Genomic DNA, 26,784 nt, shown 5'->3' with positions numbered 1-26,784 from the left:
CACCTGTGACTGTGATCCTCAGTCACTGTCTCTCTCCACCTTACAGCCCCCAATACCAGGTATCTATTGGACAGTTCCAGTACTCAGGGGCTCCCTCCACCTGTGACTGTGATCCTCTGAGTCACTGTCTCTCTCCACCTTACAGCCCCCAATACCAGGTATCTATTGGACAGTTCCAGTACTCAGGGGCTCCCTCCACCTGTGACTGTGATCCTCTGAGTCACTGTCTCTCTCCACCTTACAGTCTCCAATACCAGGTATCTATTGGACAGTTCCAGTACTCAGGGGCTCCCTCCACCTGTGACTGTGATCCTCAGTCACTGTCTCTCTCCACCTTACAGTCCCCAATACCAGGTATCTATTGGACAGTTCCAGTACTCAGGGGCTTCCTCCACCTGTGACTGTGATCCTCAGTCACTGTCTCTCTCCACCTTACAGTCCCCAATACCAGGTATCTATTGGACAGTTCCAGTACTCAGGGGCTCCTCCACCTGTGACTGTGATCCTCTGAGTCACTGTCTCTCTCCACCTTACAGTCCCCAATACCAGGTATCTATTGGACAGTTCCAGTACTCAGGGGCTCCCTCCACCTGTGACTGTGATCCTCAGTCACTGTCTCTCTCCACCTTACAGTCCCCAATACCAGGTATCTATTGGACAGTTCCAGTACTCAGGGGCTCCCTCCACCTGTGACTGTGATCCTCAGTCACTGTCTCTCTCCACCTTACAGTCTCCAATACCAGGTATCTATTGGACAGTTCCAGTACTCAGGGGCTCCCTCCACCTGTGACTGTGATCCTGGATCCTGAGTCACTGTCTCTCTCCACCTTACAGTCCCCAATACCAGGTATCTATTGGACAGTTCCAGTACTCAGGGGCTCCCTCCACCTGTGACTGTGATCCTCAGTCACTGTCTCTCTCCACCTTACAGTCCCCAATACCAGGTATCTATTGGACAGTTCCAGTACTCAGGGGCCCCTCCACCTGTGACTGTGATCCTCTGAGTCACTGTCTCTCTCCACCTTACAGTCTCCAATACCAGGTATCTATTGGACAGTTCCAGTACTCAGGGGCTCCTCCACCTGTGACTGTGATCCTCAGTCACTGTCTCTCTCCACCTTACAGTCTCCAATACCAGGTATCTATTGGACAGTTCCAGTACTCAGGGGCTCCCTCCACCTGTGACTGTGATCCTGAGTCACTGTCTCTCTCCACCTTACAGTCCCCAATACCAGGTATCTATTGGACAGGTCCAGTACTCAGGGGCTCACTCCACCTGTGACTGTGATCCTCAGTCACTGTCTCTCTCCACCTTACAGCCCCCAATACCAGGTATCTATTGGACAGTTCCAGTACTCAGGGGCTCCCTCCACCTGTGACTGTGATCCTCTGAGTCACTGTCTCTCTCCACCTTACAGTCCCCAATACCAGGTATCTATTGGGCAGTTCCAGTACTCAGGGGCTCCCTCCACCTGTGACTGTGATCCTCAGTCACTGTCTCTCTCCACCTTACAGACCCCAATACCAGGTATCTATTGGACAGTTCCAGTACTCAGGGGCTCCCTCCACCTGTGACTGCGATCCTCAGTCACTGTCTCTCTCCACCTTACAGTCTCCAATACCAGGTATCTATTGGACAGGTCCAGTACTCAGGGGCTCCCTCCACCTGTGACTGTGATCCTCAGTCACTGTCTCTCTCCACCTTACAGTCCCCAATACCAGGTATCTATTGGACAGTTCCAGTACTCAGGGGCTCCCTCCACCTGTGACTGTGATCCTCAGTCACTGTCTCTCTCCACCTTACAGTCTCCAATACCAGGTATCTATTGGACAGTTCCAGTACTCAGGGGCTCCCTCCACCTGTGACTGTGATCCTCAGTCACTGTCTCTCTCCACCTTACAGTCCCCAATACCAGGTATCTATTGGACAGTTCCAGTACTCAGGGGCTCCCTCCACCTGTGACTGTGATCCTCAGTCACTGTCTCTCTCCACCTTACAGACCCCAATACCAGGTATCTATTGGACAGGTCCAGTACTCAGGGGCTCCCTCCACCTGTGACTGCAATATCCCTCTAGATGGTCACTCATTTCCCTCTTTGTCCACAGCCCCTGTCCTGTTCCCTCGACCTGTGAGAGCTGAAGGTTCAGGCAATTGATCTGGACCTTTTGTCAGGGCAGAAGTTGTATTTAAAGAGTTTTGTGTGCCTACCTGTGTCCATTCTCATTCTTGTTGAAGATGTTGGATCTTCTCCCCTGTCTGGACCTTCAGCCATGGTGGTGACAGGCGTTCCCAGGCTCTGATGCTCTGTAACAAATATAGCATTAATGGAGGGCTAGACAGAAATATTAATGAGAAGGAGAACGTTGCCTTGTTAACATGATATCAAGTCCCTCCTCCCCCATCAGTAGCTCTGGGATCTCAGAAAACACCATGAATGTACAACTGGTGGATGTGACTGCTGTTTTACAATCAGAATCCTCCATTTGTGTTTGAGCCCGCGCACGTGCGTCCATTGAAACTATCAATCAGCGGCCTTTCCTTTCCCCACTGTGGAAATGTAAAAGCGATTCAGTTAATTCAGTACCAGTTTGAGTCTTTGTAAAATTCAGTACTTTGCTGTTTCACTAACGCTGCCACTAGTGGAATAAACACACAACAGCAACAGAGGGGCAAGGAGAATGTGTGAGAAATGATTAGTGGCAACATAATAGGGAACACTAACGCCTTTTATAAACATATAGTGAAAGAATAGTCCAAGGAAAGGTGGGGCCGATTAAGGACCAAAAAGGCAACCATCTTGTGGAAGCAGAGGGCATGGCTGAGGTACTAAATTAACACTTTGCATCCGTATTCACTAAAGGAGAGGATGCTGTCAATCATACAGTAAAGGAGGAGGTGGTAGAGAAATTGGACGATGAACTAAAACGGTTGGCAGGGCTCAAAGTAGAAATGTCACCCACTCTGCCACAATCTTCCAATCCTTGGATATGGGAAAGGTGCCAGAGGACTGGAGGGCTGCAAACATTACTTCCCTGATCAATAAAGGAGAGTGATGAACCAACTAACTACAGGCGACTCAGCTTAACATCGATGTTGAGGAAACTCCTCGGGACAACATTTCCAAAACAAAATTAACTGTCACTTGGAAGAACAGACAAAATGGATTTTTTGTAAAGGCAAATCAAACCTGGCTGACTTGAATGAGCTAATGGATGAAATTGGTTCTTTACCCTAACACATGGAACAGCCATGGTGACCAAATTCGCACCCCAATATGCCAACATCTTCATGCACAAGTTCGAGCAAGACTTCTGCACTGCACAGGACCTCCAACCAACGCTATACACCAGATACATAGATGACATTTTCTTCCTATGGACCCATGGCGGAGAATCACTGAAAAGACGACACGATAACATCAACAAGTTCCATCCCACCATCAAACTCACCATGGACTACTCCTCAGAATCGGTTTCATTCTTGGACACACTAATCTCCATCAAAGACGGACACCTCAGCACTTCACTCTCCCGCAAGCCCACGGACAACCTCACGATGCTCCACTTCTCCAGCTTCCACCCTAACCACGTTAAAGAAGCCATCCCCTATGGACAAGCCCTGCAAATACACAGGATCTGCTCAGACGAGGAGGAATGCGATGGACACCTACAGACGCTGAAAGATGCCCTCGTAAGAATGGGATATGGCACTCGACTTGTCGATTGACAGTTCTGACGGGCCACAGCGAAAAATCGCATAGACCTCCTCAGAAGACAAACACAGGACACAACCAACAGAGTACCCTTCGTCGTCCAATACTTCCCCAGAGCAGAGAAACTACACCATGTTCTTCGCAGCCTTCAACATGTCATCAATGACGATGAACACCTTGCTAAGGCCATCCCCATGCCTCCACTACTCGCCTTCAAACAGCCGCCTAACCTCAAACAGACCATCGTTCGCAGCAAATTACCCAGCTTTCAGGAGAACAGCGACCACGACACCACACAACCCTGCCACGGCAGCCTCTGCAAGACATGCCAGATCATCAACACAGATACCATCATCACACGTGAGGACACCACCCACCAGGTACATGGTACATACTCATGTGACTCGGCCAACGTTGTCGACCTCATACGTTGCAGGAAAGGATGCCCCGGAGCATGGTACATCGGCGAGACCATGCAGACACTGCGACAACGGATGAACGGACACTGCGCAACAATCGCCAGGCAGGAGTGTTCCCTCCCAGTTGGGGAACATGTCAGCAGTCAAGGACATTCAGCCTCCGATCTTCGGGTAAGCATTCTCCAAGGCGGCCTTCGAGACACACGACAATGCAAAATCGTCGAGCAGAAACTGATAGCCAAGTTCCGCACTCATGAGGACAGCCTCAACTGGGATCTTGGGTTCATGTCACACTACATGTAACCCCACATGATGTAGGGTCATCCAGACTCGAGTCGTCGTTGGCTTGTTCCTTCTACACAGATGCAGCCGGACCTGCTGTGATTTCCAGCAAAAAAAGTCTTTTGTCTGTTTTTTGTTTTTCATACAGACCCCAGCATCTGCAACATTTGACCCCTTGTGACCCCACCTCATTGTTCTTTGATGTAATGTTTTCCTGACTGACCTGTTTGGACACCATTCACACCTTTGATTGCTGTGATTATCTCTCTGCCGAGGTGTGATAAATGGCAGTTAGAAAGATTACCTGTAATCATCTGGCATTATTCTCGGACTATATAAGCTGTGTCTATATGCATCTCTCCACTTCACCTGATGAAGGAGCAGCGCTCCGAAAGCTTGTGATTTCAAATAAACTGTTGGACTATAACCTGGTGTTGTGTGACTTCTTACAACAAAATTGGAGCCAATGATATTAAAGGAGCAGTGGAAGCGTGGATACTAAATTGGCGAAGGGACAGAAAACAGACAGTAGTTGTGAACCGATATTGTTCACACTGGAGGGAAGTTTACAGTGTCCCCAGGGGGCGGGATTAGGACCACTGCTCTTTTGGATTTATTTCAGTGACATGGACTTGGGTATACAGGGCATAGTTTAAAAGTTTGTCGATGACACGAATCTCGGAAAAGTCCTAAACCGTGAGGACAGCAGAAGACTTCAGGAGGAAATAGAGACACTGGTGAAATGGGCAGACACATGGCCGGTGAAATTTAATGCAGAGAAGTGCGAAATGCTGCATTTTGGAAGGAAGAATGAGGCGATGCAATTTAAACCAACTGGTACAATTTAAAGGGGTTGCAGGAACAGAAAAACTTGGGGGTATAGATACAGAAATCTTTGATGGTGACAGGACAGGACGATAAGGCTTTTAGAAACTTATATGGGAGCATTGGCTTTATAATTAGAGGCACAGGAACATAGGAACAGGAGTAGGCCGCTCATTCGTTCCAGCTTGTTCCTCCATTCAATTCGATCATGACTGAGCTGTATCTTAACTCCATCTCCCAGCCTTGGTTCCATATCCCTAAATACCATTGCCTAACACAAATCTATCAATCACAGTTTGTCATTTTCAATTGACCGAACCTCAACAGCTTCTTGAGGGCGAGTGTTCCAGATTTCCACTACACGGTGTCTGAAGAAATGCTTTGTAACATCACCCCTGAATGGCCTCGCTCTGCGGTTAAGGTTACGTGGACCCCTCGTTCTCTCTGCCCATCCACAGTTCCTAACTTCTAACATCACCCCTGAACGGCCTCGCTCTGCGGTTAAGGTTACGTGGACCCCTCGTTCTCTCTGCCCATCCACAGTTCCTAACTTCTAACATCACCCCTGAACGGCCTCGCTCTGCGGTTAAGGTTACGTGGACCCCTCGTTCTCTCTGCCCATCCACAGTTCCTAACTTCTAACATCACCCCTGAGCGGCCTCGCTCTGCGGTTAAGGTTACGTGGACCCCTCGTTCTCTCTGCCCATCCACAGTTCCTAACTTCTAACATCACCCCTGAACGGCCTCGCTCTGCGGTTAAGGTTACGTGGACCCCTCGTTCTCTCTGCCCATCCACAGTTCCTAACTTCTAACATCACCCCTGAACGGCCTCGCTCTGTGGTTAAGGTTACGTGGACCCCTCGTTCTCTCTGCCCATCCACAGTTCCTAACTTCTAACATCACCCCTGAACGGCCTCGCTCTGCGGTTAAGGTTACGAGGACCCCTCGTTCTCTCTGCCCATCCACAGTTCCTAACTTCTAACATCACCCCTGAACGGCCTCGCTCTGCGGTTAAGGTTACGAGGACCCCTCGTTCTCTCTGCCCATCCACAGTTCCTAACATCACCCCTGAACGGCCTCGCTCTGCGGTTAAGGTTACGTGGACCCCTCGTTCTCTCTGCCCATCCACAGTTCCTAACTTCTAACATCACCCCTGAACGGCCTCGCTCTGTGGTTAAGGTTACGTGGACCCCTCGTTCTCTCTGCCCATCCACAGTTCCTAACTTCTAACATCACCCCTGAACGGCCGAGCTCTGCGGTTAAGGTTACGTGGACCCCTCGTTCTCTCTGCCCATCCACAGTTCCTAACTTCTAACATCACCCCTGAACGGCCTCGCTCTGCGGTTAAGGTTACGTGGACCCCTCGTTCTTTCTGCCCATCCACAGTTCCTAACTTCTAACCATTTAGAACATTCTCTGATCGATCCTTTTTAGGTCCAACATGAATGAGCTCATTTCTTTCTGAAGTGAGGGGAGTGCGACAAACTCGCTCAATCCACTCCAGGAGGGCGGGTTCTCCGGCGTTCTGAATGTTATTTAATATTGGTGTCGCGAGTCTAACACCCTCGAATGTATATGTGGACACGGTGTCAAGATGTAATGAGAGTGGGAGGAGGCTCCCGTGGAGTATAAACACAGCATAGACCACTAGAGCCGAATGGACTGTTTCTCTGCTGCAGTTTCGATGTAAATCTAATCTGTCCCGAACTGTCACAAACTCCAATCTCTGTGATTGTGACCATGGGGTGTAACCCTTCCTTGTCCATCATTCACCTTCCCACAGCATTCGATATAGTCTCATCTGGCATTCTTTTCCATGTCATGGCCTCCACTGTCCATCCCATAAAACTGATCCTCATGTGCTTCCTGTCCTAGCTCCCTGATCGCAGATTGCAAATCTCCAGCAATGGGTGAACTTTTGTCTTTCTAGCCACACCTATATTGTTGGCCAATATTGAACCGATGATGCTGCTGCTGGTGCACAGTAACCGAGTACTGTAGCGCCGGAGGCAGATTGGATTGTTTCAATACCTGCTTCTTGGGATTTGCCGGGGCATTGAAATCTCTGCTGAGATCGCCTCATCAGGCACCTCCATTGACGAGGCGAGGCTGCACCATAGAATCAGAATATGATACAGCACAGAAGGTCATTCAGCCCATCAGGCACCTCCATTGACTGGGCGAGGCTGCATCATAGACCCATAATATGATACAGCACAGGAGGTCATTCAGCCCATCAGGCACCTCCATTGACTGGGCGAGGCTGCATCATAGACCCATAATATGATACAGCACAGGTCATTCAGCCCATCAGGCACCTCCATTGACGAGGCGTGGCTGCATCATAGACCCATAATATGATACAGCACAGGAGGTCATTCAGCCCATCACACCGGTGCTGACTCTTTGGAAGAGCGATCCCATTATTACCACTGTCCCTCTCTTTCCCCATAGCCCTGTAAATGTTTTCCCTTCAAGTATTTATCCAATTCCCTTTTCAATGTTACAACAGAATCTGCTTCCTCCACCCTCTCGGGCAATGCATTCCAGATCTCACTAACTCGCTGTGTAACACAATGTTACCTCACCACCCTTTCGGGCAATGCATTCCAGATCACACTAACTCGCTGTGTAACACAATGTTACCTCACCACCCTTTCGGGCAATGCATTCCAGGTCACACTAACTCGCTGTGTAACACAATGTTACCTCACCACCCTTTCGGGCAATGCATTCCAGATCTCACTAACTCGCTGTGTAACACAATGTTACCTCACCACCCTTTCAGACAATGCATTCCAGATCTCACTAACTCGCTGTGTAACACAATGTTACCTCACCACCCTTTCGGACAATGCATTCCAGATCACACTAACTCACTGTGTAACACAATGTTACCTCACCACCCTCTCGGGCAATGCATTCCAGATCTCACTAACTCGCTGTGTAACACAATGTTACCTCACCACCCTTTCGGGCAATGCATTCCAGATCACACTAACTCACTGTGTAACACAATGTTACCTCACCACCCTTTCGGGCAATGCATTCCAGGTCGCACTAACTCGCTGTGTAACACAATGTTACCTCACCACCCTTTCGGGCAATGCATTCCAGATCACACTAACTCGCTGTGTAACACAATGTTACCTCACCACCCTTTCGGGCAATGCATTCCAGATCTCACTAACTCGCTGTGTAACACAATGTTACCTCACCACCCTTTCGGACAATGCATTCCAGATCACACTAACTCACTGTGTAACACAATGTTACCTCACCACACTTTCGGACAATGCATTCCAGATCTCACTAACTCGCTGTGTAACACAATGTTACCTCACCACCCTTTCGGGCAATGCATTCCAGATCACACTAACTCGCTGTGTAACACAATGTTACCTCACCACCCTTTTGGGCAATGCATTCCAGATCTCACTAACTCGCTGTGTAACACAATGTTACCTCACCACCCTTTCGGGCAATGCATTCCAGATCTCACTAACTCGCTGTGTATCACAATGTTACCTCACCACCCTTTCGGACAATGCATTCCAGATCACACTAACTCGCTGTGTAACACAATGTTACCTCACCACCCTTTCGGACAATGCATTCCAGATCACACTAACTCGCTGTGTAACACAATGTTACCTCACCACCCTTTCGGACAATGAATTCCAGATCACACTAACTCGCTGTGTAACACAATGTTACCTCACCACCCTTTCGGGCAATGCATTCCAGATCACACTAACTCGCTGTGTAACACAATGTTACCTCACCACCCTCTCGGGCAATGCATTCCAGGTCTCACTAACTCACTGTGTAACACAATGTTACCTCACCACCCTTTCGGGCAATGCATTCCAGATCTCACTAACTCGCTGTGTAACACAATGTTACCTCACCACCCTTTCGGGCAATGCATTCGAGATCTCACTAACTCGCTGTGTAACACAATGTTATCTCACCACCCTTTCGGGCAATGCATTGCAGATCACACTAACTCGCTGTGTAACACAATGTTACCTCACCACCCTTTCGGGCAATGCATTCCAGATCACACTAACTCGCTGTGTAACACAATGTTACCTCACCACCCTCTCGGGCAATGCATTCCAGATCACACTAACTCGCTGTGTAACACAATGTTACCTCACCACCCTTTCGGGCAATGCATTCCAGATCTCACTAACTCGCTGTGTAACACAATGTTACCTCACCACCCTCTCGGGCAATGCATTCCAGATCACACTAACTCGCTGTGTAACACAATGTTACCTCACCACCCTTTCGGACAATGCATTCCAGATCACACTAACTCGCTGTGTAACACAATGTTACCTCACCACCCTCTCGGGCAATGCATTCCAGATCACACTAACTCGCTGTGTAACACAATGTTACCTCACCACCCTTTCGGACAATGCATTCCAGATCTCACTAACTCGCTGTGTAACACAATGTTACCTCACCACCCTTTCGGGCAATGCATTCCAGATCTCACTAACTCGCTGTGTAACACAATGTTACCTCACCACCCTTTCGGACAATGCATTCCAGATCACACTAACTCACTGTGTAACACAATGTTACCTCACCACCCTTTCGGACAATGCATTCCAGATCTCACTAACTCGCTGTGTAACACAATGTTACCTCACCACCCTTTCGGGCAATGCATTCCAGATCACACTAACTCACTGTGTAACACAATGTTACCTCACCACCCTTTCGGACAATGCATTCCAGATCACACTAACTCGCTGTGTAACACAATGTTACCTCACCACCCTTTCGGACAATGCATTCCAGATCTCACTAACTCGCTGTGTAACACAATGTTACCTCACCTCGCCTGTGGCTCTTTTTCCACTCACTTTAAATCTGCATCGTCTGGTTACTGACCCTTCTGCCAATGGAAACAGTTCCTCCTTATTTACTCATCAAAACCAATCATGAGTTTCAACAGCTCTATAAAATCTTCGTTTAACCAACTCTGCTCTAAAGAGAACAAACCAGCCTCTCCCCAGAACTGAAGTCCCTGATCCTTAGTACAATTCTCTCAAATCTCTTCTGCACCATCTCCAAGGCCTTGATATCCTCCCTAAAGTGTGGTGCCCAGAATTGAAAACCAGACTCCAGCTGAGGCCTAACCAGTCTTTTATAACAGTTGAACATCACTTCCTTGCTGTTATTCGCTACTCCTCTTGTAATAAAGCCGAGGACATCGCTCATGGTGTCAGCACTTGACTAATGAGCACTGTCGGAGGCGAGGACATTCACCACTGCTCCACTAACATTAACAGTGGGGTCACTTTAAGCAGATTGGTGACGCAATATCTTTAGGGGTCTTACAATATCTGGAAACCTCTTAAATACATAACTGGTTTGATCTGGCTGCTGTTTTACAATTATAATTCTCCACGTGTGCGCGTGTCCCGCTGTGTGTCTAACAAACTCTCAGTCAGCGTCCTTCCCTTTCCCCACTGGGGAAATGTGAAAGTGATTCAGTCCCGGATCAGTAATTTCTCCAAACTTAAGTTGATGTTATTCGTCGGCATTAAGTTATAACCCAATTTGAGACCTTGTAAGATGGAGTTTTCTGCTGTTTGACACACGCAGACTCTGGTATAATAAACACACGACAACAACAGCAGCACCGTAGGGAATCAAGCTGAATACAGAAAGTACAGAGGAGAAATCAAAAACAAACTAAGAGCGGCACGGAAAAACTGAGGAAAGATTAGTGGGAATAGAATAGGGAACATTAAAATCTTTCTTAAACATGTAAAGCCTAAAAGGAGAGTCAATGGAAAGGTGCGATGATTAAGGACCAAAAGGGGAATCTTCTGGTGGATGCAGTGGGCATGGCTGAGGTACTGAATGAGTACTTTGCATCTGCCTTCACTAAAGAAGAGGATGCTGCCAATGTTACAGTGAAGGAGAGGGTGGTAGTGAAATTGGACAGGATATAAATAGACCAAGAGGATTTAGTGAAACAGTTGACAGCGCTCAAAGTGGAAGTGTCATGGTCTGGATGGGATGCATCCTGGGTTACTGAGAGAAGGAAGGCTCTGGCCACAATCTTTGAATCCTCCTTGGATAGGGGAGTGGTGCCACAGGACTGGGGATTTGCAAATGTTACCCCCTTGTTTAAAAACGGGGCGTGTGGTAAACCAATGAACTACAGGCGAATCAGTCTAGCGCCGGTGTTCAGGAACCTTCTGGAGATAAATCAATGAGAACCTGCCAAGATATCATCTCTCCTTACAGCAGTAATTGACTCCTTGATTAATATTGCAACACCCCCTCCTCTTTTACACCCCCCCTCTGTCTTGCCTGAAGATTCTATACCCTGGAATACTGAGCTGCCAGTCCTGCCCCTCCCTCAACCATGTCTCTGTGATAGCAACAATATCATACTCCCATGTGTTCATCAACACCTTGAATTCATCTGCTTTACTCGCAAGACTCCTTGCATTAAAATAAATGCCATCCAGCCTTGCCATGCTCCCTTGTGCCGTTACATATTTGCTCTGCCTTCCAGGCTGACTTGTTTTTTCCTCTATATTTGGCTCTGCATCACACCCTACTATAGCTCCACTTTGTATCCCATTGTGGTGATTATTCCTTGTTTAGTAAAAGTATTGTGATTGGTTGTTTGTTAACTGCCTTGGGATATATGTTGTAATCTCATTGGTAGTTGATGTCACATGATGTGTGGTGGCCACTTTAAATTCAGATCTTTCCCAGCTTTGGTTGGGACTGGATGTGGAAAGATGTGCTGCAGATTTTAAAGTTAATAAAGCCTAGCTTTGGAAGGCCAATCTATTCTTTATTTCAATTTATTAACTTTATGTTAGAATGGAGCGATATCTTCAACCAGAACGATTCAAGGCTGACCCCAATTCTGCTGGAGTGGATGATAAATGGAAACATTGGTATTGTACATTTAAAAACTTTTTGGGCGTGTTGGATCAAGAGTCTCTAAATAAGCTGAATATGCTTATCAACTACATTGCTCCGGATGTATATAAATATATTTTGGACTGTAAAACTTATGAAGTGGCTATTTCTACATTGGAAAAGATTTTTGTTAAACCAAAGAATGAGGTATTTGCACGTCACCTTCTATCTGCCCGTAGGCAGCAGGTGGGAGAATCTTTGGATACTTATTTACAAGCACTTCGGTGCCTTAGTGTTAACTGTAATTATAAGGCCGTGACGCCTGAAGAATATAAGGAAGAATCAGTACGGGATGCTTTTAATTAATGGATTACTGTCTAGATCAATTCGTCAGCGGTTGTTAGAAAATAAGACTTTGGATCTTAAAAGTGCTTTTGAGCAAGCTTCTACATTGGATGTGGCTCAGAGAAGTTCGGATTCTTATGCTCTTTTTAATCGGCCTGCGACTATGGTTTCGGCAATTTCGGATGAAAAGGAATTATGTGGACTTAATGGGAGTGGTTTACTAGATTATGAAACAGTTTCTACTTCGGCGGCTGTTGCCTCTAGGATTCAGAAGTGTTATTTTTGTGGGAATATCCGGCACCCTCGTCTGAAGTGTCCTGCTCGGGAGGCTGTGTGTAGTAAATGCGGCAAGAGAGGTCATTATGCACGCGTGTGCAAATCATCAGGTTCAATTACCTCCTCCTCTCCTGGTGTGGGAGGGCCCTCCTCTACCACCTCCTCCTCTGTGACTATTCAGCCTTTAGATAGGGCGTTTATTGCATCAATTTCTGCTGCATTTGCTCATGGCCTAAACAAAGCTATAGTTATGGCTCAAGTTAATGGGTTGGAAGTGAAGGCCCTTATAGATACGGGCAGTACTGAGAGTTTTATAAGTCTTCAGTTTGCGAAGGAGAAGCATTTGAAAATTTCGCCTGTTACGTATCAGGTGTGTATGGCTCAGACGACCCTTCCTTCACAAATAGCTGGTTGTTGCTTTGTGAAAATGATTCTTTTAGGTAATACGTATACTGATATACGCCTATCTGTTTTGCCTAATCTCTGTGCGGATATTTTGATTGGACATGATGTGCTTCAGTTGCACGAGTCTCTTAGTCTTTCATTTGGAGGGACTAAGCCACCTTTATCTATTTGTGGATTAACCTCTTTATCCATTTCTCCATTATCACTTTTTTCCAATTTGATGCCGGATTGTAAGCCAATTGCTACCAAGTCAAGAAGATATAGTAGTCAGGATAGAGAATTTATTAATTCTGAAGTTCAACGTCTCTTATTGGAAGGAATCATTGAACCTAGTTGTTCGCCTTGGCAAGCACAGGTAGTTGTCACGACTAATGAGAGACACAAGAAACGAATGGTGATAGACTATTCCCAAACTATTAATAGGTATACTCAAATAGATGCGTACCCTTTGCCTAAGATTGATGAGCTTATCAACAAAGTATCTCAGTATAAGGTTTTTAGCACTATTGATTTAAAGAGTGCTTATCATCAGATTCCTATTGTTAAGAAGGATCAACCATATACTGCCTTTGAGGCTGGTGGAAAGCTGTATCAGTTTTGCCGAATACCATTTGGTGTTACTAATGGTGTTGCTTGTTTTCAACGGGCAATGGATGCTTTTATAAGTGATAACTCCCTATCTGACACCTTTTCATACTTAGATGACATCACAGTGTGTGGCAAATCAAGGGTGGAGCATGATTCTAATTTAAAAAGATTCCTTCAAGCTGCGGAAAAAGTTGGTTTAACTTTTAATAAAGAGAAATGTATCTTTTCGACTACTGAGGTAAATCTATTGGGGTATATTATCTCGGGAAACAAGATTAAACCAGATCCAGAACGTCTGCGACCATTGATTGATTTACCTTGTCCTACTAATTCTAAGGCTTTGCAACGAGTTGTTGGACTGTTTTCTTATTATTCTAATTGGATTGCAAATTTTTCATGGAAGATCCGGCCTCTTATTCGGGTTACGACATATCCTCTATCATGGGAGGCCAGGACATGTTTTGAGAATTTTAAAAAGGATATTTTAGGAGCAGTTGTGCATTCTATTGATGAGCAGGTTCCTTTTGTGATCGAGACGGATGCTTCTGATTTTGCAATTGGGGCTACTCTGAACCAAAATGGAAGACCTGTGGCCTTTTTCTCACGTACTTTGAACAATAGTGAAAAAAGACATTCTTCAATAGAGAAAGAGGCATACGCAATAGTAGAAGCATTGCGTAAATGGAGACATTATTTATCGGGGCGACATTTCACGTTGGTAACTGATCAAAAATCTGTGTCCTTTATGTTTGATGTTAAACATTTTGGAAAGATCAAAAATGATAAAATAATGAGATGGAGGATTGAGTTGGCATGTTACCATTTTGACATCGTTTATCGTCCGGGGAAGGATAATGTTGCTGCTGATGCACTGTCGAGGGCTTATTGTTCTGTGATTCACGGAGATACGCTTATTAATCTTCACAATGCCTTATGTCATCCTGGGGTTACGAGGATGATACACTTCGTACGCAGTAAGAATTTGCCCTTTTCAGTTGAAGACGTCAAGCGGGTGACTTCATCATGTTCTATCTGCGCTCGGTGTAAACCGAATTTCTTTAAGCCTCAACGAGCTCATCTTATAAAGGCTACTTCTCCTTTTGAACGTTTGAGCGTCGATTTTAAAGGGGCCTCTTCCTTTAACTACTCAAAACCGATATATTTTTACTGTTGTGGATGAGTTTTCAAGGTTCCCTTTTGCTTTTCCTTGTGCAGATGTATCAGCTGCTACAGTTATCAAATGTCTGACTCAACTTTTTGTCATCTTTGGGATGCCTGCGTATATCCATTCGGATCAGGGAAGTTCTTTTATGTCTTCCCAGTTGAAGGAATACCTTCAGAGTCGGGGAATTTCTACTAGTAGAACTACCCCGTATAATCCCCAGGGTAATGGACAGTGCGAACGATACAATGGGGTGATCTGGAAGGCAGTTATGTTGGCTTTGACATCCCGGAACCTTAAGAATACACAGTGGGAAATGGTACTGCCTGATGCCCTGCATTCCATTAGATCATTGCTTTCAACGGCTACTAATGTGACCCCCCATGAAAGGCTCTTTAACTATCCGCGGAGATCTACTACGGGATATTCGGTACCTTCATGGCTTACTATGCAGGGACCTGTGCTGCTTCAACGCCATGTTAGATTGTCAAAATATGATCCTTTAGTGGAGGAGGTGGAGCTGTTGGAGGCAAATTCCCAATATGCTCATATTCGATTCCAAGATGGGAAAGAAAGTACCGTTTCAATTAAAGACTTGGCTCCTTGTGGTGGCCAGCCCTCTTTTGAGGATATTAACAATAGTCATGATTCAGATAATGTGGATGCTGTTACAGATACTACGAATGTCTCCAATCCGATTGCAGATAATTATGCTTCTATTAGTCAGCCCTTGATGGATGTTTATGACCGTCCCAGTTTACCTTCTGATGGGATTTCTAATCCGGAAACCGTTGAAAATCGGGATATGGATAGCCTTCCTGCTGAAGATACTTCTGTGCCTTCTGGTGTGGGAGGGCAAGGAATTTCACCAAGGTTAAGAAGGTCGACACGAACAAGATATCTGGTCGACCGATTGAAAATGGACTTTTAAATTGATAGTAATGTTTTAAAATTGTTGAAATATTATATTATATTGTTTTAGTTGAGAGATACTTAATACTTATGTGCAATGTTATTATTTGTTGTTGTTCACTTAGTATTGTGTCATGTAAACAGTTTTACTCTTGTTGTGCACAGTTTTAGTTGTAAATAATTAATTATAAATTGTAAAGGTTATTTAGGTTGGAGTATATTTTAAAAGGAGGGGTGAATGTGGTGATTATTCCTTGTTTAGTAAAAGTATTGTGATTGGTTGTTTGTTAACTGCCTTGGGATATATGTTGTAATCTCATTGGTAGTTGATGTCACATGATGTGTGGTGGCCACCTTAAATTCAGTTCTTTCCCAGCTTTGGTTGGGACTGGATGTGGAAAGATGTGCTGCAGATTTTGAAGTTAATAAAGCCTAGCTTTGGAAGGCAAATCTATTCTTTATTTCACCCATCCCCCTGCCAAGTTAGTTTACACTCCCCCCAACAGTGCTAGCAAACCTCCCCGCAAGGATGTTGGTCCCGTTCCGATTCATGTGCAACCCGTCCGACTTGTACAGGTCCCACCTTCCCCAGAAGCAGAGCCAGTGATCCAGGAAACTAAAGCCCTCCCTCCTGCACAAACTCTTCAGCCACGCATTCATCTGCTCTATCCACCTATTCCTATAATAATCACTACCACGTGGCACCGGGAGCAATCCAGAGATTACAACCTTTGAGGTCCTGCTTTTTAATCTGCTACCTAGCTCCCTAAATTCTTGTTGCAGGACCTCATCCCGCTTTCTATCTATGTCCTTGGTACCAATGTGAACCACGACCTCTGACTGTTCGCCCTCCCCCTTCAGAATGCCCTACAGCCGTTCAGTGACATCCCTGACCCTGGCACCAGGGAGGCAACATACCATCCTGGAGTCACATCTGCGGCCACAGAAACGTCTATCTGTTCCCCTTACGATAGAATCCCCCATCACTATTGCTCTCCCACTCTTTTTCCTCCCCTCCTGTGCAGCTGAGCCACTCGTAGTGCCACGGACTGGGCTCTTGCTGCATTCCCCTCAGAAAGCATCTCCCCAGCAGTATCCAAAATGGAAAATCTGTTGGAGAGAGAGATGGACCCAGGGGACTCCTGCACTACCTTCCTAGTTCTTTTACTCTGTGTGGCAGTCACCCATTTCCTGTCTGCCTGTGCACTCTTTACCTGCGATGTGACGACCTCGTTAGACAAGCTATCCATGAAGAACTCAGCTTCGCAGATGCTCCACAGTGACTCCAGCCGCAGCTCCAAAACGCAGATTGCGAGTAGCTGCAGCTGGAGACACTTCCTGCGCACATGTTCGCCCTGGACACCAAAAGTGTCCCTGACCTCCCACATAGCACAGGAGGAGCACTCCACACTGCTGAGCTGCTCTGCCAAGTCCTACCCTTAATTGGCAGCACGGTGGCATAGTGGTTAGCACTGTTGCCTCACAGCGCCAGGGACCCGGGTTCGAATCCGGCCTCGGGTGACTGTCTGTGTGGAGTTTGCACATTCTCCCCGTGTTTGCGTGGGTTTTCTCCGGGTGCTCCGGTTTCCTCCCACAGTCCAAAGATGTGCAGGTTAGGTTGATTGGCTATGATAAAAATTGACCCTTAGTGTTAGGGGGATTAAATACGTGGGGTTACGGGGATCGGGTGGGATATGTGTTGGTGTAGGGGTTACGGGGATTGGGAGGGATATGTGTCGGTGCAGGCTCGATGGGCCGAAATGGCCTCTATCTGTACTGTGAGGTTTCTGTGATTTCTGACTCCCTTTAAATATTAAATACACTAGGGACCTTAGTTCCCTTTAAACACTACTTACGCTAAACTAGAGACCTTACTTTTACTTTAACGACTGGACTGTCGAAATACTCACCAGGTCCTACTTACCAATCAGCTCCTTCCCTGGTTGTGATGTCACTTCAGCGGTTTTACAGTTGTAGTTTGACTGCTCCCGCTCTCGGATTCTTTCCTGCAGTCCTGTGACGTCTCTCCTCGATTTTGCTGTTCTTTTGGAATTCGCCGGATATGTATCGGCCTCCTCACTGCTGCCGACTCCTCGCAGGTCCGCGCTGTCCTCGGCCTCCCGCTGTTCAGCGAACGAGGCCCAACCAGAGCGGACCTGCGAGCGAGCAGCTGAGGAGTTTCAAAAACCGGCAGCAGTTGGGGCGCGGCGGCTGATTCAGCGAACGAGGCCCGACCAATTCAACAGCAGGGGAGAGAGGTGTAAAAAGTAATCAAATTGTGACGTCACCAGGAAGCAGGTAAGTGATTGGTTGGTGAGTATTTCTCTTTTTAAACTTTAACTCTGGTTTATAGTTTCTAAGGTCTCTCTAGTGTAGCAGGGACTGCTGGTAAACCAGTTAACTGTAGTGTAATTAGTGGGATTGATTGATTTAATTTAAATTCAATTAATTAAAGGGTAAGTCATGGCAGGACAGCCGGGCCCCGTGATATGCTCCTCCTGCAGTATGTGGGAACTCGGACACTTCCTGTGTCCCTGACAACTACATGTACAGGAAGTGTATCCAGCTGCAGCTACTGACAGACCGCATTGCGGCGCTGGAGCTGCGATTGGATACATACTGGAGCGTTCACGATGCTCAGGACATTGTGAATAGCACATTTACGGAGTTGGACACACCGCAGGTAGAGGTTGGACAGGAAGAAAGGGAACGGGTGACCAACAGGCAGAGTACTAGGCGCAGGCAGGTAGTGCAGGGGGTCCCTGTGGCCATCCCCTTCTCCAACAGATACACCACTTTGAGTGCTGTTGGGGGGGATGGCTTATCAGAGGAAGGCAGCAGCAGCCAACTTCCTGGCACCAGGGGTGGCTCTGCTGCACAGAATGGGAGGAAAAAGAGGGGTAGAGCTATAGTAATAGGGGATTCAATTGTAAGGGGAATAGATAGGCATTTCTGCGGCCGCAAACGAGACTCCAGGATGGTGTGTTGCCTCCCTGGTGCAAGGGTCAAGGATGTCTCCGAGCGGCTGCAGAACATCTTGGAAGGGGAGGGTGAACAGCCAGTTGTCGTGGTGCATGTAGGCACCAACGATATAGGTTAAAAGCGGAATATAGGGAGTTAGGAGATAAATTAAAAAACAGGACCTCAAAAGGTAGTAATCTCAGGATTGCTACCAGTGCCACGTGCTAGTCAGAGTAGAAATAGAAGGATACTTCAGATGAATGCGTGGCTAGAGGAATGGTGCCAGGGGGAGGGATTCAAGTTCCTGGGACATTGGAACCGGTTCTGGGGGAGGTGGGACCAGTTCAAACCGGATGGTTTGCACCTGGGCAGCGCTGGGACCGATGTCCATGGGGGAGTGTTTGCTAGTGCTGTGGGGGAGGGTTTAAACTAAAATGGCAGGGGGTTGGGAACCTGAGCAGGGAGACAGAGGAAAGGGAAACAAGGATAAAAGCAAAAGATAGGAAGGAGAAAAACAAAAGTGGCAGTCAAGAGAAATCAACGGTTTAAATCAAACATGGCCACAGTAAATAATAATTCTAATAGGTCTAAGAGTGTTAAAAAAACAAGCCTGAAGGCTTTGTGTCTTAATGCGAGGAGCATTTGTAATAAGGTGGATGAATTGGCTGCACAAATAGAAGTAAACAAATACGATTTGGTTGGGATTACGGAAACGTGGCTCAAGGATGGCCAAGACTGGGAACTCACCAGGGGTATTCGATATTCAGGAAAGATAGGCAAAAAGGAAAGGGAGGTGGGCTAGCATTACTGGTTAAAGAAGGGATTAACACAATTGTAATGAAGGATATTAGCTCCGATGAGGTGGAATCTGTATGGGTAGAATTGAGAAATACTAAGGGGAAAAAAACGTTAGTCATAGAGTCATAGAGTTTTACAGCACAGAAAGAGGCCCTTCGGCCCATCGTGTCCGCGCCGCCCATCCATCCCTGTCCTGTCTAATCCCATTTTCCAGCATTTGGTCCATAGCCTTGTATGCAATGGCATTTCAAGTGCTCATCCAAATGCTTCTTGAATGTTGTGAGGGTTCCTGCCTCTACCACCCTTTCAGGCAGTGAGTTCCAGATTCCAACCACCCTCTGGGTGAAAAACTTCCTCCTCAAATCCCCTCTAAATCTCCTGCCCCTTACCCTGAATCTATGCCCCCTTGTTATTGACCCCCCTACTAAGGGGAAAAGTTCCTCTTTATCTACCCTATCTATGCCCCTCATCATTTTGTACACCTCAATCAGGTCCCCCTCAGCCTTCTTTGCTCCAAGGAAAACAACCCCAGCCTGTTTAGTCTTTCTTCATAGCTGAGGCGCTCCATCCCAGGTAACATCCTGGTGAATCTTCTCTGCACCCTCTCCAAAGCAATCACATCCTTCCTATAGTGAGGCGACCAGAACTGCACACAGTACTCCAGCTGTGGCCTCACCAGCATTTTGTACAGCTCCATCATAACCTCCCTGCTCTTATACTCTATGCCTCGGCTAATGAAGGCAAGTATCCCATATGCCTTTTTAACCACCTTATCTACCTGTTCCGCTGCCTTCAGAGATCTATGTACATGTACACCAAGGTCCCTCTGACCCTCTGTACTTCCTAGGGTCCTACCACTCATTGTGTATTCCCTTGCCTTATTTGTCCGTCCAAAATGCATCACCTCGCACTTTTTCAGGGTTAAATTCCATTTGCCACTTTTCCGCCCATCTGACCAACCCGTTTATATCGTCCTGTAGCCTGAGGCTTTCCTCCTCGCAATTTACCACCCCACCAATTTTCGTGTCATCTGCGAACTTACTGATCATACCTTTTACATTCTCATCCAAATCATTTATGTAGATCACAAACAGCAAGGGACCCAGCACCGATCCCTGAGGTACCCCACTGGACACAGGCTTCCAGTCACAAAAGCATCCTTCGACCATCACCCTCTGCCTCCTGCCACTCAGCCAGTTTAGGATCCAACGCGCCAAGGCACCCTGGATCCCATGGGCTCTTACCTTCTTGACCAGTCTCCTATGCGGGACTTTGTCAAAAGCTTTACTGAAGTCCATGTAAACCACATCCACAGCATTTCCCTCATCCACCCCCCTAGTCACCCCCTCGAAAAATTCAATCAGATTTGTCAGACATGATTTACCCTTGACAAAGCCATGCTGACTATCCCCAATTAATCCTTGCCTCTCCAAGTGGAGACTAATTTTGTCCCTCAGAATTTTTTCCAATAATTTCCCTACCACAGATGTTAGGCTCACTGGCCTGTAATTCCCTGGTTTATCCCTGCTACCCTTCTTGTATAATGGTACTACATTAGCTGTTCTCCAGTCCTCTGGTACATCCCCTGTGGCCAGAGAGGTTCTGAAAATTTGTGTCAGAGCCCCTGCAATCTCCTCCTTTGCCTCCCACAGCAGCCTGGGATACATCTCGTCCGGGCCTGGGGATTTATCCACTTTTTGGCCTGCTAAAACCGCTAGCACCTCCTCCCTCTCGATGCTAATATGTTCAAGTATGTCACAGTCCCCTTGCCCGATTTCTATGTCTGCATCATCTCTCTCCATAGTGAATGTGATAAAAATGATAACTTCCGGGAAGTTATGTCATCACTTCCTGTGAACTATGAACTGTGTACATACCTCACTTCCTGTCATATGTCACTTCCTGTTGGACTGGTATAAATACTGGTCTGTTCAGTATTGTAAGAGGCTTCTACCAGAGGCATGGTAAAGACCTCTCTTGTGTATATAGTGTGTTTATAAGTTACTTAAAGCTTACTTTAAAGTTACTTGATGGTAAGTCTCCTTTTTCTTACATCAATTTAAGTAACTTAGTATTTACACTGACAAATACTAGACCTTCAGACAAACTCGGAAGTTAAGGATCCAGGGAACCACCCATCATGGAGAAAATCCTTAGACCTATTCGTCTGGATTTGGACCCGAATACACCAGCAGCTGGCAGGGTATGGAAGCATTGGTATCGTACTTTTGAGAATTTTCTGGATGAATGTAAAGCAGATGCTCCTGCTAAATTGAAGATACTTGTCAATTATGTGACCCCAAAAGTGTTCGAATATGTTGATGACTGGGATAATTATGAAGAGGTGATTCGGGCACTTAAGAAACTGTATGCGAAGACCCCAAATGAGGTCTATGCTAGACATCTACTGGCCACAGCCCGACAAGGGCCAGGGGAATCAATTGACGAATTCCTGCAAGAACTTCGCAGGCTCAGCGTAGATTGTAACTTTCAGGCAGCCTCAGCTGAGCTGTACCGCCAAGAAATGATTCGTGATGCTTTCATCTGCGGGATTGCCTCTCCATTTATACGCCAGCGTCTACTAGAAAGTAAAACACTTGAGCTACAAAAAGCTTTTGACCTAGCTTGTTCACTGGATTTGGCAAAGAGAAATGCAGACCTCTATCAGCTGCCCAGATCTCGATCTGCTGCTGTAGCTGCAACCAGATAATTCAAGCGGTCTCAGGTGAACCCTATCATGGGGGAATCTAATTCTGATAATTCTGATGAAGAAGAGGAGGACGACCCCACTTTAGCAGCCTCTTGGCAATCTAGGAAGGAATGCTTCTTTTGTGGAGATGCTTTTCACTCTAGGAAAACCTGCCCTGCTCGCAATGCAATCTGCAGTTATTGCGGGAAAAAAGGACACTTTGCTAAAGTTTGCCTATCAAGGGCCTCTACGAGGGCCAATCCAGCTAAGGCCTACCGAACTGCCCCAATTAGGGCCTATCAAGATGCTCCAGCTAGGACCTATCAAGCTTCCTCTCGAGCTCTCTCCCGAAGAAGCACACCAAGAGTTTTAGCCACTCTCTGTGCAACGACACCAATTACAGCTGCTTGCCCACAGAACCTGTCTCAGGCAGCCACAAAAATTTCAATTAAAGGGCATACCTTAGATGCCTTAATTGACTCAGGAAGTACTGATAGTTTCATTAAGGAACAGATTGTTGCGAAATTGAAACTACATGTCTTCCCATCAGACCAGGCAATTGCGATGGCCCAGTCATCACTTAATACCAGAATCTCCGGCTTTTGTGTTGTTGATATGACACTTCATGGTCGTATGTATCCCTCCACCCGACTTTCGGTGCTCAAAGACTTATGTAGTGATCTCCTCTTAGGGCTGGACTTCCAAAAACAGCATAAGAAACTCACCATTGAGTTTGGTGGATCCAAACCCGGACTTACTATTTCTAATATACCATCTAAATTACCATTTTGTGCATTATCAGCAGCTTCACTTGATGAACCCTCATTATTTGCCAGTATTCCGCCTCAATGCCAACCGATAATAACGAAATCGCGGCGCTTTAATCAGGAAGACCAATCTTTTATTGCGGCTGAAATCTCTCGACTTCTAGCAGAGGATATCATTGAACCATGTTCGTCGCCCTGGCGGGCTCAAGTCGTCATTGTCAAGAACCCTCTAAAACCTCACAAACAGCGACTATGCATCGATTATTCGCAAACCATCAATCAATATACCGACTTGGACGCCTACCCATTGCCACGCATTGATGATATGGTTAATAAACTGGCCGAATACAAAGTGTTCTCAACTTACGATTTAAAAAGTGCCTATCATCAGTTACCCTTGAAGGTCTCAGATAAGCAGTACACAGCCTTTGAGGCTAATGGACGGCTGTACCAATTTCGTCGCCTCCCATTCGGGGTTACTAATGGAGTGGCTGTCTTTCAACGGGCAATGGATGGCCTGGTTAAGCAGGAAAACCTAAGGGACACTTTTCCCTATCTTGATAACATTACCATTGCAGGTCACGAGCAACAGGAACACGACTCCAACCTCCAAAAATTTCGGGATGCCCTCCATCGCCGTAATTTGACCCTGAATGAATCCAAATCTGTTGAGTCGCAACCGACCATCAACATCCTTGGCTACTGCGTAGGCAATGGTATCATTAAGCCAGACCCAGAAAGACTTCGCCCGCTCCAAGAGCTCCCGTCACCTAAGAATCCGGCTTCTTTACGTCGGGCTCTCGGTCTGTTTGCATACTACGCTAAATGGATTCCTCATTTTTCGGACAAAATCCAACCCTTGCTGCATGCTAGATCATTTCCACTGGGAACAGCGGCTGTTGCAGCCTTTAACCTTCTCAAAAAACAGTTAGAGAAAGCGGCTCTTCACTCCATTGATGAGAATCTCCCTTTCGTGGTTGAATGTGATGCCTCGGAGGTGGCGATCTCGGCTACTCTGAATCAGGAAGGTCGTCCTGTAGCATTTATGTCCAGGACCTTACAAGGTGCCGAGCTACATTATCCTCCGGTTGAGAAAGAAGCCACAGCCATCATAGAGGCAGTACGGAAGTGGAACCATTTTCTAGCTCGCCAGCACTTTACATTGATCACGGACCAACGATCAGTCGCCTTCATGCTCGATAATCGAAAACGAACCAAAATTAAGAATAATAAAATACAACTTTGGAGGATGGAACTGGCCTCTTTTGGTTATACCATTCTCTATCGGCCTGGCAAGGAGAATGTGGCCCCGGACACCCTCACACGGGCATTCTGCTCCACTATGTCATCCTCCACTCTCATGGATGTCCACAATGGTTTGTGTCATCCTGGCGTTACGCGCATGCTACATTTCGTACGATCACGGAATCTCCCTTTTTCCACTGGAGATGTAAAGAAAATATGCTCAGAATGCCGGCTTTGTGCGGAATTAAAACCTCAGTTCTTCCGCCCCTCAGATGGTATACTCATACATGCAACCCAACCGATGCAACGACTTAGCATCGATTTTAAGGGCCCAGTGCCCTCTTCAACTCGGAACACATATTTGCTCACCATGATCGACGAATATTCACGTTTTCCGTTTGCCTTCCCCTGCTCCAATATGCTGGCGTCCACAGTAATCTGCTGCCTTGAGCAGGTATTTTCTCTCTGTGGCATGCCGGCTTATATTCACTCAGATCGGGGTCCATCCTTTATGTCAAGGGAACTCAAGGACTACCTCTCAGAACGGGGAATTGCTACAAGCAAAACAACACCATACCATCCCATCGGAAGTGGGCAGGTAGAGAGTTTTAACGGTATCATCTGGAATTCCGTACGTCTCGCTTTAAGATCTCGGGGCCTACCAGACCAGCAATGGGAAACAGTGCTTCCGGATGCATTGCACTCTATACGGTCCCTGCTTTCTACAGCCACAAATACTACACCTCATGAGCGGTTCTTTGGATTCCAGCGTCGCTCATCTCATGGGACATCACTCCCGTCATGGCTAACTACTCCTGGACCTGTATTACTCCGAAGATACGTTCGGACGTCTAAAAATGACCCTCTTGTAGACGAGGTCGAACTAACCGATGCCAGCCCCACCTATGCAAACATACGATATTCCGACGGCCGAGAATCTACCGTATCATTACGGGATCTGGCTCCCTGCCCACCAGGACCTAGTGGGACATCGGGTGATGGCATTTCACCAGGAAACTCTTGGCACCTATCGGGTACCCCTCTCCAGGATCCTGATCGGACACCAACTAGCTTGGTGCCGGTAGAACCCCGTGCTCAAGGTTGCGACCCTCCCAGTACCGCGCATGAAAGTACTGATCCGCCACAGACCAGCTCTGCACCTCCCTCTGAACAGAGGCAGTCCGACTTTGAACCTATTGGGGCTCGTACTCGAAGCCATGATCTCCCCGACCCTTCACAGGGCAATCCAGGCCACACAGACTCTGACCAATGGCCAACCGCATGTAAGCGGACCAGCGACCCTCTACGACGGGAATCCAAATGGGTGCGACTCTTCCTTGTTCGGCGGCTGTGGACCAAAAGGTAGACCACAGCCTCCTAATCCTGCAGGAGGGAAGAATGTGATAAAAATGATAACTTCCGGGAAGTTATGTCATCACTTCCTGTGAACTATGAACTGTGTACATACCTCACTTCCTGTCATATGTCACTTCCTGTTGGACTGGTATAAATACTGGTCTGTTCAGTATTGTAAGAGGTTTCTACCAGAGGCATGGTAAAGACCTCTCTTGTGTATATAGTGTGTTTATAAGTTACTTAAAGCTTACTTTAAAGTTACTTGATGGCAAGTCTCCTTTTTCTTACATCAGTGAACACAGATGCAAAAAATTCATTTAAAACCCCGCCTACATCATCTGGCTCTACACACAGATTGCCACTTTGGTCCCTAATGGGCCCTACCCTTTCCCTGGTTAACCTCTTGCCCTTAATATACTTATAAAACATCTTGGGATTTTCCTTTATTTTGCTCGCCAGTGTTATTTCATGGCCCCTCCTCGCCCTCCTAATTTCTTTTTTAAGTATGCCCCTGCACTTTTTATACTCCTCTAGGGCTTCTTCCGTCTTTAGTCTTTTGTAACTGCCAAAAGCCCCCCTTTTATTTCTAATGCATTTTTGTATATCCCTTGTCATCCAAGGTTCCCTTTGCTTGTTGGTCCCACCCTTGACCTTTACAGGAACATGTTGGCGTTGTACTCTCTCTATTTCCCTTCTGAAAGTCTCCCACTGTCTTGATGTGGATTTTCCTATAAGTAGCTGCTCCCAGTCCACTTTGGCCAGATCCTGCCTTATCATATTAAAATCGTCCTTCCCCCAATTTAGAACCCTTATTTCCGGGCCGTCTTTGTCTTTTTCCATGACCACCTTAAATCTCACCGAATTATGGTCACTGTCGCCAAAATGCTCTCCTACTGACACTTCCACCACTTGCCCGGCTACATTCCCCAGAATTAGGTCCAGTATCGCCCCCTCTCTTGTAGAACTTTCTACATGTTGGCTCAAAAAGCTCTCCTGGATGCACTTTAAGAATTCTGCACCCTCTAAGCCTTTCACACTCTGGCTATCCCAATTTATATTGGGGAAGTTGAAATCCCCCACTATTATTACCCTATTATTTTCGCACTTTTCTGAGATTTGCCTACATAT

The 26,784-nt window shown here is 46.6% G+C and overlaps 1 protein-coding gene across 2 annotated transcripts in view; it reads right to left on the bottom strand.

The window, feature by feature from the left end:
* Positions 1–26,784, bottom strand: part of LOC147084224 (NACHT, LRR and PYD domains-containing protein 3-like) — a 299,061-nt gene that overhangs the window by 223,784 nt on the left and 48,493 nt on the right. For both annotated transcript variants that reach the window (XM_085979477.1, XM_085979478.1), the window contains exon 3: positions 2,211–2,306. The gene's annotated coding sequence lies outside the window, so the exon portion shown is untranslated. The remainder of the gene's footprint in view (positions 1–2,210; positions 2,307–26,784) is intronic.

The sequence above is a fragment of the Somniosus microcephalus genome, unplaced genomic scaffold, assembly GCF_052327205.1.
Source record: "Somniosus microcephalus isolate GS21.2 unplaced genomic scaffold, FLI_Smic_1.0 unresolved_chr9, whole genome shotgun sequence".
NCBI lineage: Eukaryota > Metazoa > Chordata > Chondrichthyes > Squaliformes > Somniosidae > Somniosus > Somniosus microcephalus.
The sequence above is the reverse complement of the archived record's forward strand: the minus strand, read 5'-3'. Positions and strand labels throughout refer to the sequence as shown.